Source organism: Notamacropus eugenii, chromosome 4, assembly GCF_028372415.1.
Source record: "Notamacropus eugenii isolate mMacEug1 chromosome 4, mMacEug1.pri_v2, whole genome shotgun sequence".
NCBI lineage: Eukaryota > Metazoa > Chordata > Mammalia > Diprotodontia > Macropodidae > Notamacropus > Notamacropus eugenii.
In genome coordinates this window covers 5096133-5104218 of record NC_092875.1, presented here as the reverse complement: position 1 = coordinate 5104218, position 8086 = coordinate 5096133, and the positions used below count along the sequence as shown (strand labels likewise).

The 8086-nt window shown below is 41.3% G+C and overlaps 2 long non-coding RNA genes across 2 annotated transcripts; one reads left to right on the top strand and one right to left on the bottom strand.

Annotated features, from left to right (window-relative positions):
* Nucleotides 1-1795: 1795 nt before the first annotated feature.
* Nucleotides 1796-2938, top strand: LOC140498862 (uncharacterized). Its single transcript, XR_011965195.1, has 2 exons — nucleotides 1796-2158; nucleotides 2585-2938. It is a non-coding gene; the product is annotated as an uncharacterized lncRNA (long non-coding RNA).
* Nucleotides 2939-3025: 87 nt separating this feature from the next.
* LOC140498860 (uncharacterized) lies at nucleotides 3026-6730 on the bottom strand. The gene is made up of 3 exons (XR_011965193.1): nucleotides 6555-6730; nucleotides 4607-4709; nucleotides 3026-4234 (listed from the first exon to the last, which is right to left on the bottom strand). It is a non-coding gene; the product is annotated as an uncharacterized lncRNA (long non-coding RNA).
* Between the last annotated feature and the right edge of the window lie 1356 nt (nucleotides 6731-8086).

Here is an 8086-nt window from a genome sequence, read left to right as displayed (position 1 = left end):
ATTTGGTTACACTCTTTCTTGGCATCTTCAATTTAGAATCTCTTTCAGGAGATGATCGGTGAATTTTTTCAATGATTAGTTTACCCTCTGGCTGTAGGACATTAGGGCAGTTTTCTTTGATGATTTCCTGAAAAATGTTGTCCATGCTCTATTTTGATCATGGCTTTCAGATAGAACAATCATTTTAAAAGTGTATCTCCTGGATCTATTTTCCAGGTCAGTTGGTTTACCAATGAAGTATTTCATGTTTTCTTCTGCTTTTGCATTCTCTCATTTTTGTTCAGTTGATTTTTTATATTTCATAGGGTCATTAGCTTCCATTTGTCCAATTCTAATTTTTAAGTAAGTGTTTTCTTACATTAGATTTTGTACCTCCTTTTCTATTTGGCCAATTCTCCTTTTTAAGGAGTTGTTTCCTTCAGTGTCCTTTTTCCATTTTGCCTTTTTTGTAAGGACTTGCTTTCTGCAGTTAATTTTTCCCCTTCCTTTTCCAAGTCATTGACTCTCTCTTGCATATGTCATATTTCTTTTCCCAATTCTTCCTCTACATCTCTTGTTTGACTTTTAAAATTCTTCTTTAGCTCTTCCAAAAAGGTCTTTTGGGCTTGAACCCAGTTCATATTCCCCTTCAAGGTTTTAAATGTGGATATATTGACGATGTTGTCCTCTTTTGAATTACTGCCTTCAAACAAATCATAATTGTGGGAGGACAGATTTGGCCTCAGGTCTTCATGACTCCAGCTCTAACAGTCTCTCTATCTATGATGCCACTTGATTGTCTCAATAGAATACAATGTAGACTGAAGGGACTTTTTTGTTGTTTTGGTGACCTAGACTTCTGGTAGTGACAATGAATAGAATGCATAGAATGGGCCAAGGGCCTAGCATGCCAAGGCAGTGTGGGCTGAGTGAGGTCGGTGATAGCCTCTGCCTGACTGGTAGATCCTCAATGGAATATGGCTTAGTTCTTGAGATCTGGGGCAGCATTTGCAATTTTTTAGGATTCATGCTCACCTTGAGGGAGACTAGTCAGGGTCTTCTGTAAGTGCGGGTTGGTGTTCACAGAAGTGTGCAAATATTGCCCAGGCATTCACAGCAGTTGACCCTGGCTACTTTGATCACACTTCCTTCTAATGGCTGTGTTTCTCTGTTAAGGTGTCTGTGGTGATGGCCTCATAATCACTGGCAATTGTCCAAGGATCAACTTAGAAAAGTAGACTGCCCTTTGTGAGAACAGATATCGTCCCAGCTGTGATAGTCAAGTAAGGACAGGGCCTCTCTCCTTTCCCCATTCACATGGACAATTCCTAAAGTCTGAAGGCTCAGCTAAAGCCCCCTTGGGCTCAGGCTTCTAAGAGTCCACATGTGGGGCATTCAGGTAGGTACTGATTCAAGGGTCAGAAGATCTGTCATCAAGGTTGATTCCTGTCACTTACTCTAAGTGTGACCTCAAGCACATCATTTAATTGTCTATAATGAAATAGAGAGACAGATGCAGAGACAGATACAGAGACAATTACAGAGACAGAGTCAGGGAGATTAAAACAGCAACATAAAGAACCAGAAACACATGATCTGACCCTGGTCATTCAGAGAGTGTCAGAAGCTTGGGGCCAAGTATGGATCTCGACTAGAACTGGCAAGGGATGTTTGTGTCTCACTTTCTGGCTGAGGGTATCACTGTATTAATCATAGCTATTACCAATGGTGTGACCTGCCCCATCATAGTAATTTGTTTCATCCTCTGACTGGATGTTGCTGATGGAAAAGTATCTGTTGGCTCCATAGCTGGAGGCAGAGAAGCAATCAGGGATCCCTTCACAACTGATTCTACCTCCTCTGTTGCCAACAACCATGACATAATAAAGGGCCTTTCCTGGGCTCTGCTGGAACCAAACAATTGGTTAGATACTGTGTTCACTGCTGAGAGAGCAGTTGAGTCTGGCTTTGGCTCCCAGGGACACAAACATGGTGGGTGACTCAAGTGAGCACAAGCTGGGAGAAAGAACCTAGAAAAACAAACACACATTAATGTACTAGAGTAACATGCAAAGGAGAAAGTGCTTGGAGATCCTCAGCAGAGAGAGCCAGGACAGGGATGAGTGAACAGGACAATGAAGTTTCTGAGGACAGCCCTGACCTGAGAAGACAGTGAGCAGTAAGAGGCAGACAAGAAGCTCGGCCATAGTGCAGAGGGCCCCAAGAGCTCTGCTGCCCAAAGAGCACACAGCTGGGTGTGGTCTCTTCCAATTCCATTTCATCTTCTCCTTGAAGCCTGTGTTGAATTTTGGGTGGGAAGGGGCTGAATGCAAATCTATTCCTTATGAAGACAATTCTTTACCCCCCACATCGATGTCACACCTTTAGGTTCATTGGTCCATGGGGAGGGCATGTCAGGGAGAGAGCATGGGTGGGTTGGGATTTCCTGGCCTAGCCCAGCAGAGATTTCATTCATGAATATTTGTCAGGGTCAGAGCAGCCACAGACAGAACCAATTGGCCTGACCCACCCTCAGACCCCCATGCTCCCCATCCCATCACTGGCTGTCCCAAACCAACCCCATAATGCCACCTCTTGTCTGCAGGACACCAATTAATCCCGACCTTGTAAGGCAACCTCAGAGGCCCCACAACCATAGCAAGAACCCTGCTTGCTACCCACCAGGACTCCAAGCCAGCACCTGTCCACGGGACAACAGGATGAATTGACTCAGGAGAAGAAAGCCCTGGTTTTTGTGCGTGGAAAGCACCAAGTCCTCAGAGCTGGGTGTTCTCTGACTCTCCAGTAGTCACCCACAGGCTTGTTTCATTTTCAGACAAAGGTTTGCTTCTTCTCCTGCCTCATTACTCTTCAATCACATATGCTCAGGGGAGGACATCTAGTAGTTTGGTGATAGCACTATTGCTATTATGAATGGCAAATAAATTGGATCAAAGTCCTGAGATGTCAAAGGATCTTTTGATGTAGCAAAGTGAGGGCTACGAAACTGATATCATGTTCACACCTCCCTCTGATATGTGACCAAAATCAATAATATGTTGTCTGTACAGCTCTAAGGATTGTCCATTGACCGTCAGTGACCATTTTCTTCTTGCTGATCCAACACTTTCAACATCTTACCTCATGTTTTTCCAGGGTTTTCCCAAAGAGTCTGATGCCATCAGCACATACATAGAGAGCAGATTTCCAAGTAATTGTTCTATCAGTTTTTAAAGGTGATGGATGCCTTCAAATTGACTTGGTACATCTGTGCAAATAAGGGAAGTCTAGTTGGACAGATTCTGCTAAAGAAATCCTTGCCTATCCCACCTCAGGTACAGGGATCTGGCAATAACCACAAGGAACAAATGCACACAAAAGTTTTTATTAAGAGTTTACTGTGGTAGCACTATGCTGAGGGGTGGGGATCCAAAGGAATGTGATGATAGTCCCTGTTCTCAAATACCTTCCCTTCCCCTGTGGGATTTTAGCTGCAGGTCATATGGAAAGGTTCCATGGTCATGAGGGGGGAGCTGCAAAGCAGAAGGTCATGGCTCTTCTTTAAATCACATGTATTGGTAAAATAATTTCACTTTGAGGTGGGAATCATATCACACACTTCAAGGCTTTGAGGACCAGAGTCTTATTTTGTGGACCTTCCTAAGTGTGATTGCAGTCTCTGTATGAACAGTTGACAGGTTGCATCTGCACAAGTTTATGTATTGTGTTTATAACTATGGACGCTGGGATGGGAGCATTTCTATTCCATTGGCTGTGACATTCAAAATTCTTGCCCTTACCATCAGGGGAGAGGCTGGTCAAGGTGGTGACAGCAGGCAGATCTGCTTGGCACATCCTATTTCTTGTGTTTCCCCTTGAGGTGGGGTAGTGATATCCAACAGTTTGGCTCATCTGAGTTTTGGGAGCAGTTGTTTGACAGTTACTGAGGATGGGTACCCCTCCTTGACAAGAGTTATTCCCAGCCATGACAGCAGTAATGTCTGTGCTAGACACAGAGACCCTTTATGTGGAGAATGCTGTTATTCCTTGGTCTCTTGTGGTTGTCATCCTTTTGGTGATTGTTGGGAAACAGTTGCTGGTGTTGCTGAGGAACGTAGGTCATTTGTTTAAAATGATCTCTCCCCTCAAGAATGACTGTGGGATCTCGGCCTACCCTAGTAATCATGGCGGTTCATGATGCACTGCTCTTCCCAAAGCTCCTGTGTTCAGGGTCCTGTGTTGTCTCCTTCGGAATCTGTGGGGTGAAGGTACTCAGTACAGAGGCCTTGGGATGACTTGCTCTATCTCCAAGGCAATATTCACAGCACTGGTGGTGACTATGAATATACCAGTATTGTTCTCAGTCACAGAGTATAAAAGACTCTCCATATAGAAGACAGAAGAAAATTATTTATTTTAACATCAGAAGGCCAGATCCCAGAACCAGAAAGCAAAACACATCATGATGACAAAGAAGTTAATAAACATGATCACGAGAGGGCAAAGCCATTCTCAAACCCCGACTTCCTAATCCAAAGCCTTTTCATTATCGCTGTAATAATGTGCCAGTTGACCTGTGTCAGTTAGTCTGCATTCTTTTCCCTCTGACTTGACCCCACTCACTTACTCCCTCCTGGTTCTGCTCCACTCCTTCTGTTCTGCCTGTTCAGGAAGATCTTCCTACCACATGTGATCCAGGCTTCCAGGTGATTTAAGGAGATCATATGGGCCTATAAATTAATGAGAAAGATATTTCCATTTAAATTACTATTGCATGAGGCCACAAAATCTTCATATTCGTTACATAGGTTGGTTGGGCAACTAGTATTACATGCAGTCCATCATTCCCCCTCAACAAATGGGGCCCAGAATCTTGGCATAAGGGGCTAAGGTCTCTTCTTCTACAACTATGTCCTGCTGAGATTGGATGTAGAGCTGTCCCTACCTCAAGAGGGCTCATTTGGGAGAATAGTTCTAAATTTTGGAATGTTACAATAATTTCTCCTTGATAATTAGAATCTATCACCTCAGTCAATACGTGTATTCCTTGAGCTGTTAATCAGAATCTGAGCAGGGGTTTGGCCAACTTCCTTTTCTCCTTGAAGGTGTTGTAAATTTAGATACAAGGTTAATCAGGATCTGTAGGGACAGTTCTTACTTCTCTATTTTGTCTAGTATCAAGTCCATTTTCTTGGTACATTCTGTATAGTTCTTCTGTTGGACTACCATCTATGATTCTAAAATCTACCCTTGATCTCAATAGAGCAGTAGACAATTCTCTCCTTGTCAATTTTTTTTTCTGATTTTGAATCCACTGGCTATTTACTCTTCTCTCTCTAGCAATTTTGTCTTTTCCCCAGTCTCCTAAGTCTCCTAAGTATGAACTCTTGCCCAGCACCTCTGAAAGAGGGTGCCCTATTTCTCCAATTATTAGAGTCAAACTCAAATGCCTGTAAGTAGGAGGAGCCATCTTCACTATGATATTTCTATGGAAAACTGCAAAGGAGAGTATCCAAGTATGCATCTGCATTTCTGATCATTATGGCAGTCTTCATTACCTCCTCCTTTAACATTCTTATACAGTCCCTAAGTGAATACCAGGGTCTGCCTCCACTAGGCCATAGAGTCAGTTGGATATTGCCTACTGCAGCCTTCTGCAGCCAAAGCTAACAGATTACTTGGTTTGTTACCTCCTTGTATATTGTAATCTCTAAAAGTATGCTGTACTAAAGTATTGTGACTGTAATATATATAATACCTAATATTTATAACACCTATAAATTTCAGGCATGCGACAGGATCAATAGCTATTCCTCCAGGCCTGTCATCACTAATTCTCACCATGCAAGATATTAACTATTCTTCCATCCTTTGGGTGAACCAACTCAAAATTTCTGTGACCTTCTACTGAGTAAAATCCTCAATTATTTCCCTAAACACTGAGTTACCACCTTGGTTCTCCTGTTTCTGTCTCACTATTGGGTATGCTTCTGAGAAACTTCTTCCTCTAAAATTATTTCACTTCCTTTGTCACTGTGGCAACTAGTCTGGGTCAGTACAAAAGTCAGATGAGCATTTCTTTTGTTAGCCTTCAACTTCTGAGTTAAATGAACAGCCTTTCTTTCCCCTGAGACCCACGCAGATTTCTCTTGTACTCTTTTTCCACCTGAATTATTTCCTTGAGCAGCTCATCTCTGTTTCTGCACATAATATGGTAAGATGTGAGTAAAATCCAGACTTTCCTACTTACCCCTGCCAACTCCTTCCCTGGTCTTATGGGTATTCCTAGCAAACACCTTCCCAAATCTCCATGTTACCCTGCCTGTAACCTCTCTTCCCTATTTTCACAGGGTACAGTGCTTTTAAACCACTTCTTTGCTAGTGGAGAAAACAGTACATTCTCCATCCTGGGATATTAATGTCTTCCTATAAATCATTTCTGCCTCCAAATAGAGATTTTTTAATTTATGATCCTTTTTGTGATGTACTGGTGATGACTATGAATATGCCAGTATAGTACTCATTCTCAAAATATAAAAGACTCTCTATATAGAAAGCAGAAGAAAAATATTTACTTAAACACTAGAAAGCCAAATCCCAGAACCAGAAAGTAAAATCCGTCATGATGACCAAGAATTTAATAAATATGATCACAGAGAGGACAAAGCCATTCTCAAACCTCCCTTCCCTCAGCCAGGGCCTTCTCATTAACAACTGTCATAATGTGTCAGTTGGCCTGTGTCAGTTGCCTGCGTTCTTTCCCCTCTGACCTGACCCCACTCATTCACTTCCTACTGATTCCACTCCACCCTTCTTGTTCTGTGTCTTCAGCAAGCTCCTCCCACCATATGTGACCCAGGCTTCCAGGAAATTTAAACAGATACTATTGGCCTATTATTCAATGAGAAAAATCTTTCTATTTAAATTACTATTAAACTTGCCTGCCACATGATGCATCTTGTCTCTCTCTCAGGTTTCCTGGATGCTTAAAATTCCAAAGAAAAACTTTATGTCATTTAATAAAAAATCAAGGGTATCTTGAATCCTGATGTGATGTAATTGTCCACTGTAGTGTATTGGTTCAGTCATTCCAAGCAGTATTGGTGAGGAAATTGACTTAATCCTTAAAAATATGTATCTCGACCAATAATATTTGGAGGAGAATTTTAGGAGAAGTTAAGTGGAAAATTTTAATTGTTTTAAATCATCAAATAATTTTAAATAAAAAGGTTTTGTACAAACAAAACCAATGCAGTGAAGTTTAGAAGAAAAGCAGAAAGCTAGGAAAAACAATTTTTACATTAGGGGTCTGTGATCAAGGCTTGCTTTCTAAAATATATAAAGGACTGTATCAAATTTACATGAATAGAAATCATTATCCAAGTTTTAAATGGAAAAAATGTATGAACATGTGGTTTTCTGAAGAAGAAATCAAAACTATTTATATTCACAGGAAACAACCATGTTCTCAGTGACTATTGATTAGAGAAATGCAAATTAAAACAACTCTGAGGTCGCACTTACACCTATGAGAATGGCTAATGTGATAAAAAAAGAAAAACATATAAATATTGGAGATGATGTAGAAAAACTGGACCACAAGTGCACTGATTGTGAACTGATTGTGAATTGATCCAACTATTCTGCAGAAAATTTGGAATTTTGGTCAAATGGGTACAAAGTTTTGCATGGCCTTCGACCCAGCAATACCACTACTAGGTCTATATCTCAAAGTCAACTAAGAAAAAGAAAAGAAAGGGGAAAAATCCTATTGGCAGAAAATTATTTATTGCAGCTACTTTTGTGGCTACAAAGACCTGGAATTCGAGGGTGTGCCCATCAAGTGGGGAATAGCTGAACAAAGTGTGTTTACAATTGTTGTGGAATATCATTGTGCTATAAGAAAGGATGAGCAGGACTATTTCAGGAAAATCTGGAAAGAATTGTGTGGGGTGATGCAAATTGAAGCGAACAGAACCAGAATTGCACCCATTAACAGCAACACCATGCTCTGATTAACTGTGATTGGCTTAGCCACTCCCAGCACTATATTCATCCTAGGCATTCCCAAAAGACTTGTGATAAAAAATGCTGTGTACCTCCAAAG